General features: G+C 49.4%; 1 long non-coding RNA gene across 1 annotated transcript; it reads right to left on the bottom strand.

Annotated features, from left to right (window-relative positions):
- Nucleotides 1-809: 809 nt before the first annotated feature.
- LOC139600494 (uncharacterized) lies at nt 810-11,325 on the bottom strand. The gene is made up of 2 exons (XR_011682569.1): nt 10,729-11,325; nt 810-2,553 (listed from the first exon to the last, which is right to left on the bottom strand). It is a non-coding gene; the product is annotated as an uncharacterized lncRNA (long non-coding RNA).
- Between the last annotated feature and the right edge of the window lie 1,120 nt (nt 11,326-12,445).

Genomic DNA, 12,445 nt, shown 5'->3' with positions numbered 1-12,445 from the left:
CCCCGGAGCCCCTCTCGGCGGGGAAGGGGGTCGTGGAGGGGGACATCACGCCACTGCTTGGCCACTTGGCTGTCGTGACATACCTTAAGTCATGGGGCCAGCTGGGGAATAACTATTCGCTCGCCTGCGGTTTCCGGACAAAGGGAAGAGGAAAAAAAAGGAGGAAAATGTTAATTTCCCGGCTCACTTCTCCGGGGTGGCAGGGAGGAACCAGGGATGCTGGGGCTGTGTCAGGTCTGTGCGCCCCGACGGGGCCCGGACCCCACGCACAAAGTTTTCCCTACTCTTCCTTGCTCCAGGGAGCACGGAGCATCGCTCCCGCGGCCTCGGCGTGCAGGTGTTGGCTATGGAAGGGGTTCCTCATGGGCCCCCGCGACTCTGGTTTCGCCACGCAGGGTGGGGTGCAGGGGCCGGGCGCCGGGAATCCCTTTGCTCCCTCCAGCCGCCCCGCAGTCCTGCGGCCGCTGCTGGCCGCCGTCCCTCTGTCGTTTCGGGGCTCGCCAGGGCTGATCTCGGGGTAACGCCAGCGCTCCCCTGGCCCGATAGGAGCCTCCATCAACTCCGGCCGGAGGGAGGACGTGCGGATGCCCTCGGGGCCGGCAACCGCGGCGGAGACACCGGCGGTACCTGTGGTGCGAAACCACAGGTCTCGCTGCGGGAGGCTCTGGCTTGTTTTGGCTACACAAACCCACTCCCCCACTTCCCACAGCGCGAGGTCCTTCGCTAGGCATTTCGATACAGAGGGAGACGCCTGCACCAAAGCCCTTCTCCCACGCGAAATATTTGACAGCACTGAATATTCTCCTAGATTTGTCTTTCCTTTCCTTTCCTTTCCTTTCCTTTCCTTTCCTTTCCTTTCCTTTCCTTTCCTTTCCTTTCCTTTCCTTTCCTTTCCTTTCCTTTCCTCCCTGTCTTTCTTTTTTCTCTTTTCCTTCCTTCCTTCCTTCCTTCCTTCCTTCCTTCCTTCCTTCCTTCCTTCCTTCCTTCCTTCCTTCCTTCCTTCCTTCCTTCCCTTTTTTGTTTTTATTATTACTTAATTATTGTTATTGTTGTTATTACTATTATCGTTATGATTGCTTTTGTTATTGATTTTTGTGTTATTTCCTTTTTAAGATTAGGTGGAAAGAGAGCTATCTTCCATTCTGTGCTGTGAAAAAAGCTTCCAGATCTCCAGCAAGCCTAGAGCTATCTTGAGAGTTTTGCAAGAAGGTGCAAATGCTGAAGCTTCCTTAAGTTCTGCCCCAAGTTCTTTGATTTTTACCTTAACTGCTTGTATTTAGTTGTATGCTTTTAGTAGTTTGTAGGATTTAAGTGTTGGGGGTGAGTTGGTTTTTTAAAGATCTCTATTATTCTCTCTCTTCCCAGCACCGTGTTCGCCCCTGGCTCTTATCCCGAGCCGGTGGGGCCGGCGCGGCCGGCGCCCTTCCCGCGCTCCCTGCCCTGCCCGCTCGCCCCTCGTGGCCGTGACCATGGACCGGGTCCCACGCGGAGCCCCGAGCGGGGCTCGGAAAGGAAAGAGCTCTGCGGAAAGGAAAGCGTAGCTCAAACGCGCTTCTCCCCCTCCAGGCTTCCCTTCTCCCGGGGAGCACAGAAAGTTTCCTGTACAAGCAGAGCAAATGTTTTTTATCTTCCCTTTGGGAGATTTTCTCCTGCCGCTGTCTCTTTGGAAAAATGAACATATCTTCCCGAGCCCTAGGAGGAATCTGGAGACCCCCTCGTCCTCTCTTCCCGTAACCTTTCAAAGTCGCTTAAAATTACTTTTTCTGTCTTTCGGCCATCTGTCAGTGTCACATCCACGCCGCCTGCTCGGGGTGGGGGGAAGCAGGAGGCGGATGAGGAGAGTCCCTGCGCGTTCCTGATCCCTGGCGGATCCCCTACACCCCGCTACCTTGCTGACAGACCCGCCATCCCTTCCCGCTCGGCCCCAGCCCCAGCACGGCTCCGGGGGCCAGGCGCGACAGCGGACGGGGTTTGTCCTTGTCGCCGGGTGGCACACGAGGCGCCTCTTGGGAGGCTCCGAACGCGCATCTCCCGTCCAAGGGGAGCAGCGGGGCCCTCTGCTCAGGGGGGCTGAGAACAGGAAACAAAGTGTAGAGGGAGCTTAGGACGTAGCCTTCCTCCTGAAAGTTCACTAGTCGCCGTAATATTCCTCGTCAGCGTAGGGGGCACTAAGTAACCTTGCCGTGAAGATTTTTGTGCTGCGGAAGAACGAGAAAGAAGGGAAAGGAAAACAAATCCAAACTCCTGCGGTGCTGACAATGCTTCGGGAAAAGGGTTGCTCGTCTTTCTGGCGTGACACCCCGCGATAAGGAGAGGGGTGTGCCTTGGCCTCCGCGCACCGCCTGGGCACGGCGGGAGAGGCTGGGACGCGGGGCGAGTGGGGAAGCTCCGAGCCCTCTGCTAGTTCTTCCCTGAAACGATTATGTGGCCGAGCTTCGCTGGCGAGAAATTCAAAGCTCAGGACAGGCACAGCTTCGGTAGAAGGGCACTTGTCACGGCTCTCTTCCCAGCTGGATGAAATTTAGAAGACTTCTTTAATTTTTTTCTAATTTCCTGGAAAAATAGAAGGGATGTGTTAGCATGTAAGTAACTGAAGTTAGAAAAAGAGCCAAACTCTTCAACATATAAATTCTCATTATCAACTTTCAGCCTAGCAAAACTAGAGCCATTTGCTTAGCTTAATCTGTAACATATGCTTGCAACAGTAGCAGATTTTATGTATGTGTGTGCGCGCGTGTGTGTGCGTGTGCGCGCGTGTGTGTGCGTGTGTGGTTTGGAACTGATCAAGTCGTAGGTTTTCTGCCTGACGTTTTCAGCGCCTCCTAGTTACAGCGTAACACCTATTGAGAGAGAGAGGGAGACACCACAAAGATCCCACAGCACCAAATCTGAATAATGCGACCCAAAATCGCTAGTAAAGTTTATCAATTAGGCCACTCCAACTCCTTCGGATTCATCCCACTGAGAAAGGAGCTACCACGTTTCTGAGAAAATTAAACAAGCAATTCAGTAGCATCCCAATCATGCTTTATCTGCATAATTCAATGTTTACCATTACTTTTTTTTCCCATCTCTTATACCACTTCTCCTTAAAGTCTCGCAGGAATGATAGAAGCAAACTGTGGTAGCCTCCCTGATGCGTTAACAATAATGACAGCAGTGACAGCGCCCGTGGGGATCCCACAGAGGACTGGTGGTTTGAAGCCTGATTCACTCTGTTGGCGTTATGTCCCACAACAACTTTTAAAACATCTGTCCTGCAGGAAGATATTTTTTTTCCGTACTGAAGTGACATTTAGTCTTTAAATATGGGGTTAAAACAGGGCCCGAGCAAGATGAGTGGAGATTTTTTGGAAGTATTATAAACACACATTCACACACACATGCACATCCAATTTAGCATTATCAGTCTTTACATCGGCTATTGGCGCTTGCCTTGAAAAAATAAAAAGTAATAAAAATTACACAGAATAGCTCAGAAAGATCCAAGGCCCGTGATTTTTTTGCATCTGCGTTTGGGATGCATAACGATTGTGTGGATTGGTTAGTGGCAGAGAAAACAGGGATAATTACAGAGGACATGTTGGTATTCCTGCCAGGCGAGTCCCCGAGAGCCTTTCCCGCGGCACATCACATCCAGCCTACGGACTTGCGCCCTCAGCCGTGCGCCACCAGGACCTGAGGCAGCGCGTTCAGGGCACCCGTGAAAGGGAGAGACCTCGCCCCCGCCTTCCCCACCGCGGTGTACAGCGGCACCGAGGGCGCAGCGCCCCCGTCCAGTACCGACCCGACCCGATCTGACCCGGTCCGGTCCCGCCCGCTCCGGTCCGGGGCGCTCCGCAGGCGGCGCGCGGCGGTGCGGCGAGGCAGAGCGCCCCCTAGCCCCCGCCGCGGGAACGGCGGCCGCGGGGAGCGGGAGCGGGAGCGGGAGCGGGAGCGGGAGCGGGAGCGGGAGCGGAGCGAGCGAGGCGGCCCGGCGGGGCCGGGGGAGGCGCGGGGGAACGCCTCTTCGGCAGCGGAAGGGACGGCTCTGTTCTTCCTTTTAAAAATTACTTTAATTAATTCCACCTGAACACTCCACGGGCTGTGGGTTTGTGCGCAAAGATTCGTGGAGGGGAGAGCGGCGCGCACCTGCCTGTTCACCCCCAGGACTCGCCAACCCCGGACTCACGAAAAAAAAAGTAGACAAAAAAAGCCAACCAACCAAGCAAAGCACCAAAACGCCTCCTCGGTGTTACCGTGAAGAGCAACGGCACAACCGGGGTGCGGGGCGAGCGCGCCCAAAGAGCCGAGGAGATTTGTCAAGGGGAACCGAATAGGCTGCTTTAAGTGTTACTTGATAGCAACAGCAGTGCCTTGCGTGAAACTTAGAAACTCCAATGCCCTTATCTTCAGACAGACAAACAGGCGAACAAACTTTACCGGGTGTTTAGATCCTCCTCTCAAAGACAGTTAAACAAAGGCAGGGCATATTAAATGACCGCTTCGGCTCCCATCCCATCGAGTGTCACTTTTATTTCTCACACTTATAGGTATCTCAGGGACAAAACCCCCTCAAACCAACAAACAAACAAATAGCTTCTACGTCGTGTTCGAATTATTTCTGCAAAATAATTCAAGTCGTGGGTGGCGTGCAGACACCGAAGCATCATCCTGCAAGCTGGACAGAGGATTCCACTGTCGAGGAGTCGCCACAAACCATTCGCCCTAACCATCTCTAGAGTATTTTGAAGAAAATTACTAACACCAATACATGCCTCTGTGTAAAAGTATCTTTATTTTAAAGCCGTTTTAGAGGTTGCTCGATTATTTCAAAACCTTCTGTCATATTTTCTAACAGAAAATCATGCCGGTTTATCTACTACGATATTGCTTTTTGTTGTTCGGGGGTTTTAGAATCTTATTGATTAATGATGTATCTATATCATCATGTTAGAATGTTACTGCAGGTCGCTAACATTTTTTCTTTCTTTCTTTCTTTCTTTCTTTCTTTCTTTCTTTCTTTCTTTCTTTCTTTCTTTCTTTCTTTCTTTCTTTCTTTCTTTCTTTTTGGAAAGAAATCTCTGCTTTTTGTTCTTTCTCTCTATCTCTCTTGCTTTCCTTCCCTCCCCGTTCTCTTTCTTTCTCTCTTTTTCTCTCCTGCTTCACTCCTTCTGCCCATCATATTTTCCCCTTCCTTCCCCGTCTCCCCCTCTTCTTCTCCCTCTACCTCGCTCAGCATTTCTGAAAACGGAAAGCAGATGTGATTAGACAAGCGGCGCCCGGGGTCCCGTGGCGAGCAGGTGCACCCAACTTCTTCATACTCACTGTGAGCATTCTTAAAATGGAAAGTTATGACTGAAAAAGCAGAGATTCCTGCCCCTTTCGACCGCGGCCACCTGCATGCCGTGCAACTGCCTCGTGGTGCGGAAATGATGAAATTAGCACTTGGATAATAACAGTTTGGGGCTATTTCGACAGGTCGCGATACTCAGCCTGGGTGCAAGTCACCCGAGGGCTCTTCGCAGGCAATCTCTGGTGCGCCGGGCGGGGCGGGGTGTGTGCACCACCGGGTGCCCCCCGGGCTGGCCCCGTCCCTCGGGTGCTCCCCAGCGCCCTCTCCCCCGCTGGCAGCGGAGGGGCGGCAGCCAGCGGGGCGGGAGACGGAATTTTTCACCCGAGGGAGGGCTCGGCACCCGCGGTGTCCGGCTGAACCTCGCTGCTGAGGTTTGCCTAAACGTAAAACCTCCTCCGAGATAGCAAGCCCAGCTGTTATATTAACATTGATTTATTGCTTTAAAAATAAATTTACACACAAGCCAACAGCACTCCGTTTTGTTTCCCCAGACTCAAGGATTTATTTCCGACTTGGTGCTCATCTGACAAAACAATGCCCTTTAATTTCATTACACATCGATGAGAAAATTGGTCTGGTTTTTTGGTTGAATTTGTCGTTCTGCTACTTGTGGAGACTTTTGTGACACAGCAAAAGCCAAAGTCAGAAAATACACACAAAAATGACAGCCAGACACAGAAGCAAATATCAAAAAAGAAAGCAACATCTAGTAGATGCTAATTATCTAGAGTCCATATGCAGCCAGGACCACAATTAGAAAAGAAAAAACCTTTGTAGCTTGGAGTATGCAGGTAGTTTGCCTGGGGTTGTTTTTTCTTTTTGGTTGTGTTTGGGGGTTTTTTTTTTGGTGTCTTTTGGTCTGTTTTTTGTTTGTTTTTTGTTTGTTTTTTGTTTAGTTTGTTTTTTGTTTGTTTTTGGTTTAGTTTGGTTTGGTTTAGTTTGGTTTGGTTTGGTTTGATTTGATTTGATTTGATTTGATTTGATTTGATTTGGTTTTTTGGGTTTTTGTTATGGCGAAGACTGGGTCTTCGTTTATTTGCAGGAGTAAGAGATCTCTAATATCCCACGGTTTTGTGCTAATACAGTCCGTGAAATACGTCTACTATTACTGAAGGGAAGAAGTACAAGTTTATCCACACCGTGCTGCCTTACTTCTGTGCAACTCCCAATTACCAGATCTATCTGATGGCTGAACTCAGCGGAATTAGATTGTACTTTGAAGCAGCTTTTGTGGTACCTTTCAGCTACATTTTGGTTTTCTTTAGTAGTCATTAAAAGGCCACTTCTTCATGGTGGCCACCATCATTGTGTCCTTCATTTCACACTCTCAGGGGAAAAAAAGAAAAGAAAAAAAGGAAAAGTTTTGACATCTTGGAGTTGGGTCAAAAATAATATTTTTTAAAACCTGTGTACTGTATTGCTAATTCTTTCCTCCCCCCCCCCCCCCCCCCCCCCTTCCCAACCTGGTGCTAATCTATAATTTTAAAGCAGGGATTGTTTACACTAATGCAAGCTCCTTCAGCGAGAGTGCAGACAGAAGGATACTCCAGCAGCATTAGGAAAGTAAAATAAGACGTGGACAGAGTGCAAACAAATCCTTTCATTTTTCTTTTTTTCTTTTTTTTTTTCTTTTTTTCTTTTTTTCTTTTCTCCTTTCCTCCTTTCCTTTCCTTTCCTTTCCTTTCCTTTCCTTTCCTTTCCTTTCCTTTCCTTTCCTTTCCTTTCCTTTCCTTTCCTTTCCTTTCCTTTCCCTTTCCCTTTCCCTTTCCCTTTCCCTTTCCCTTTCCCTTTCCCTTTCCCTTTCCCTCTCCCTTTCCCCTTTCCCCTTTCCCCTTTCCCCTTTCCCCTTTCCCCTTTCCCCTTTCCCCTTTCCCCTTTCCCTTTTCTCCCTCGGCATTTTTTTGGTTGTATTCTAGACTTATTCCCATAAACTGATTTTTCAGAGAAGTATCTAATAATCACTTTAGAGATGTCCAAATTAGGGCACTCACGCTTCTCTAGCACTAAGTAAAGACGTGAAAGGTTTTGTTACCGACAGTAGAGTTAGACCTTTATAAGAAACTCCCTCTCTTTTCCATAAATACACCATCTACAAATAAAGACCTCCTGTCTTAAAGGCGTGACTCTTCTCTGTGTCTCTGTCCACATTCTGTCCACTGGCTCCACATAAACTCAAACTCTGTTTCATTTAACATATTTAAATATTTTCTTTACACATAGTTAGGTTTATGGGTGGTTTGGTGCCATATTTTTTTTCTCTTCAGAAACTGTACTATGCTTTCCCCTGCTGATCCCTAAGTCCACATTTCCCTGCATAAGCCTCGGTAGCAAAGAGACCCAATGAACCCACTAAAGCAGATAGCAGAGGACCTCTGCAGATTGCTGGAAACTCTGCTGCCCGTGTTAGCAGTGGTTTTCCGATCGGGCTCTGGGGGTAGAGAGGAAAAGGACAGAAAAGGGGAGGGGCTGGGGGGTTGGGGGGGAGAAATTTTTAAAAAACACCCAGACACTGAGAAAGGGGCCCTTTCCTTAACACCCCTGGCGCAGGCCTGCCTGCTCTGCCCCACCAGGCACACGGGCATGTGGAAAGGCTACAGGGACCCTGCAGGGAGGCAGACACCACACCTCGTCCCCTACCAAAACTGGCTTCTGAGGCAGTCCAGGGTAGGACACAGGAGCTGGGGGCCACCTAGAAGTTCCCTCCTCAAGACCTGTGTCTGGGTACTGGGGGTAGAATGGACTGGGATTTGTGTCCCTCTCATCATGCCCTAAGCCCATGCGGGTTTAGCCCGAGGGGCAGCTGCATTCCCAGAGGTGCACCTCCCCTCCAATTCCTCAGCCCCGGCTGGGGTCACCTTACGGTGTGTCCGCCCTTCCCCAGACTTGATAGGTTTTGTCATCTCAATTTTGAGGATGCAAGGAGAGGGGAAGCACCTCGAAGCCCTTTCCGGGGGGAAACAGTAGAGGTGCGTTTTGGGTGCAGAGAACATTTGCAAAACACTCCGGTGGCACATCCGGCAGTGGCTCTGGCCTTTTACTGCAGACAGAGTAAAGAGACGTGGGTGCTTGCAGATCCCATCCCCCTCTTCAGACGAAAGACAAAGCTTGGTAAAATAGCCCGTGTGTGAGGATCGCCGGGAAGCACCGGCTGCATCCCCTAGACAAAGGTGGAAGCTGAGGAAAGAGAAAGAGGAGGGATCGCACCTTCTGAGCATCCGGTCTGAAGAGAAGAGGAAGACTCTTGAGGACGCAGGAGAATAAAATCTGAGTTGGAGCAGTATTAAACACAGCATCCGAGGTTGCACATTTCCGTCTTGATATGCAATTAAATTGCAGCAAATTCCTCTATAAATAATATCGTTGGGAATCCTTTAAGATTCAAGAATGCCTGAGGTTAAGTAGCTTTTAAAACGTCGGTTCTGAATAGCTTATGCAATGAATGACTACCTTCAAATCCATTGTAAATATGCAATACATATGGATTCCTGTTTATCTCTACCTATTTCTTTTTAAAATGAGGGAAACATTCTTTAAAAGCTACTTGTAACACTTTATTTTAGGAAAGCAGATGTTAACTTTTTACATATTATTTTATGACCATTTATGACCAAATTGGAAACCATCCAGAACGCCTCTATTATTTGCAAAATGATTTTTTAGTAGAGGCATGTTATTCCTGGCACAACCAAGGTATAGGTTACATCAATAAAATAAACATCTGTGATTTTGGCAGGAGAGGAAATAAACGTGAGTTCCTGTAGAAGCAGGGAAAGCATTCGTGTGGAGGGAAACACACCTGCAAAGGAGTAAATCGGCTATTTACACAGCCACGCTGTAACCAGGCTCTCTCCCGTAGAGGAAAAAAAAAAAAAAAAAAAAAAAAAAAAAAGGGAGAGAGAGAGAGAGAGAGAGAGAAGGGTCTTGGAATTCCAGGAGAAAAAACGAACGCGACCCTGGATATAGATTTCTGATAACATATCCCGGGCAGTGAAATAAAAGCCCTGGAATGCTTTCTAGACAAGGATTGCGCTCTCTCCCTCTCTCTCCTCCCCTAAAAGCAGAGTGTTTAGCTCGCAGGAAGATATTAGCCACAGTTTCCTCCTGTCAATATTTAAGAATTCCCGGAGACTTCAAGGGAATTTTTCCCTGAGTTTTTCCCTTTTCACAGCAAAATATCTGCGAGAGACGTTTGTGTTTGCGAGGAGTTTTACGAGGGGTCTGAGTACATAAGAAGAGCAAGGCATAATGCACCGGCATAATAATTAACCGTATGCAATATTTATTGCCCTGTGTTGTTTGTTATCATGCAGGCGAGTGCACTCAATTGAGGTTTAACAAATATAAGCGTTATTGATCAAATATAATGAATAAATATGCATATGTATTATTTATCTCTGCACACATGTATACACACAGGAGCATCCCGGTTTTGAGGATGAGGAAAGCTATCTGCCGCTGCTCCTGCCTTCCTGTCCACCCTGCCTCTGTGCCAAGAGGCTGCAGAGAAGTTAGGTTTTGAGGTTTTTGTAATATAAAATATCTCAGATATGTGAAAAAAATAAAGGTCACCAATAAAATTGGTCTCAGCATGGAGTATAATTGTAACAAAACACCGCTGAATTAAAATCAAAGATCTCACTGGCTGAGGCAGCATCGTGGCGAACCATCTGGTGTGTATTAAAAGCAGTGCTGTAAATATTGCTAGAAACTAATGTGGTACCAGATCCTATAGGCGCAGGGGCCTGCCGAGCTTTCCATATGCTGGAAGTGTGGATGGTGTGGCACACGGAGGGAAAGGTGTCGCATCGTCCAGGAGCTCTTAGGGCATGATTTTGCATAATCCTGATGGAAGTTTGCCCCGACAGAGAAGGGAGAAGGAGGCAAGGAAGGCAGAGGAAAGGCCTCTCTCCCCGTCCTGCTCCATCTGACGACGATAGGGTATGCAACTGCTGACGTCACTTCGCATCAGGACCGGGGAGCAAACGTGACCCAGGCAGGAGCTCATCTGTTTCTCATCACTTGGGAAGTTTCTCTCGCTCCCCTCCCATCCTTCTTCCCTCTCCCTTTCTGCCCTTCCCCACACCCCCCCCCCCTTTCTTTTTATTCCGAACATAAATCGGGGCAGGCCCCATCCCCGTTCTCGACCCCATCCCCATCCTCACCCTCGTCCCTTCCCCGTCCCCGTCCCCGCCGCCGCCCGGGCTCCCCGCAGGGCAGGACCGGAGGTCGCGGCGCGCTCCCACGCGGGGTGCCCGGCCCTGCCGCCTCCCTGGGCCTGGGTCTTCCCTTCCCCCCCATTCCGATACCATTGTTCGCGCTCGCAACCCAACTTTGGCTGCCGATTCAAAGCTCGGCAGTCCCCTGGCTCCTGTATTGTACTGAGGGTCACTTACTCTTTTCTCGGAGTTAGACTCTGCTCCTTAATCTCTCCTCTTCTCTGCTCCTCATGAGCTGTCGCGTTCTCCCCGCGCACCCGAAGCTGCCACAGAGGCTCGTCTTGATAAACCTGCTGCTAATCTCGGCCCGGTGCAACCAACACAGAAATAAAAAATCTCTCTCCCTCTCTGCTTCCCCACACACCTCCTTTTTTTTTCGTCCCCCCCTTCCTCTTCTTTTCCTCCAGGCTTCATTCCCCTCAGAGTGCTGCCGCCTTTAATTATGGGAGATACATGTCTTCCCTGGGAGTCATTCATGGTTTTTAGGTGGAAAGGCGTTTCGGAGGAGTTATTTTTGAGCAGGAACCAGTGCCCTATATCCAGAGGCTTTGACTGAAGTGCAGATTGAGACATATCGGGTTCCCTATAAAAGGATCATTTCTTGTGGGAGGTTGGACACGAAGTTTGGACTCGTGACTTGCATTCTTGAGAGACATGCATATTTTAAAACAACAAAGCAAGCTCGGAAGAAGGCTTAGAAGAGGGGAGGGGGAGAAATAAAAGAAAAAACTTCAAGAAGTTACTAAGTTACAAACATCTGTCAACATGGACCAATTTGTGTGGCTTTCAGGGGGAAAAAATACCTGCTTTTTTTTTTTTTTTTTTTTTTTAATCACTTCAGGAGTCTCGGCTACTTACTGGAAGTTGATGTGGCTCTCCAGACGCTAAGAAATGCAGTTTGGCTCAAAACTGGGAGCTTAAAGCGCTTTAGTGGCCTGTGAATTTAAATCCCAACTCCTTCTTTATCGGCTCTTTGCGTGGAGCTGGTTAAGCGTTTCAACGGATATCTCACCTCTCAAAAAGAACCACAGGTGGGGGAAAGACAAAAGGAGAGCAAACGGGGCGACTCGTGTGTTTGTTGAAGGAAGTCACTGGCGCACCCGATCCCGCAGTGCAGATAGAGGAAAAGTGAGAAAACAACGTGAAAAAGAGCAACCCTGACTTTCTGTGAGCCCTGAGGGGAATGGGCATCCTGGGGGCCGCGGGAAGCGCCCCCCACTTCAACCTCCTAAGGGGAAGGAAGGGAACAAAAATATAGATAGATAGATAGATAGATAGATAGATAGATAGATAGATAGATAGATAGATGGATAGATTGACTGTCGGGGAGGTGAAGGGAGGGGCTGGCCGCGGGCAGCGGCAGGTGGGCTGGCAGCTTGCGGCCGGACAGCAGCGCACGGAGCGCGGCACGCAGGGCTGCAGCCGCCGCGGTGCGGGCAGCGGAGGCGCGGGGGTCTGGGCTGCTGCCGGGAGTTTGCAGACAAAAGGAGAAGGCCTAATGGTGAGCTGGATATCTCTGTTAGTTGTCAGCGCTGGTACACGGCTGCCGGGAAATGCTAATCAGCCCTCGCCGAGCGGGGTGCAGCCTAGGTTGACTCCTGGCGTGCACACGCACAAGCACTCGGGCTGCTGCAGGGTCTGTGGCACCCACACACACGCATCTTGCTCCTCACTGGGGTCGACCATGACCCCCACGCTTTGGTCTGGGCTTTGTTTGGTCCAGCGATAGTATGATCCACTTTAAACGTCATATACAGCAAATACCTTCCTAAATAACATAATAGCATAGCTAACAGCCAGCAGCCCCCTTCTTCTCTAAGAGGCTTCCCCCCACCTGCTCTTACACCTTCTTCCTTCTTTTTTACAGCTGGGGATATTTTATACCTGTAGTTTT

This window comes from Agelaius tricolor, unplaced genomic scaffold (assembly GCF_023055355.1).
Source record: "Agelaius tricolor isolate 1412-34295 unplaced genomic scaffold, bAgeTri1.0.p SCAF_27, whole genome shotgun sequence".
In the NCBI taxonomy this organism is placed as follows: domain Eukaryota; kingdom Metazoa; phylum Chordata; class Aves; order Passeriformes; family Icteridae; genus Agelaius; species Agelaius tricolor.
The sequence above is the reverse complement of the archived record's forward strand: the minus strand, read 5'-3'. Positions and strand labels throughout refer to the sequence as shown.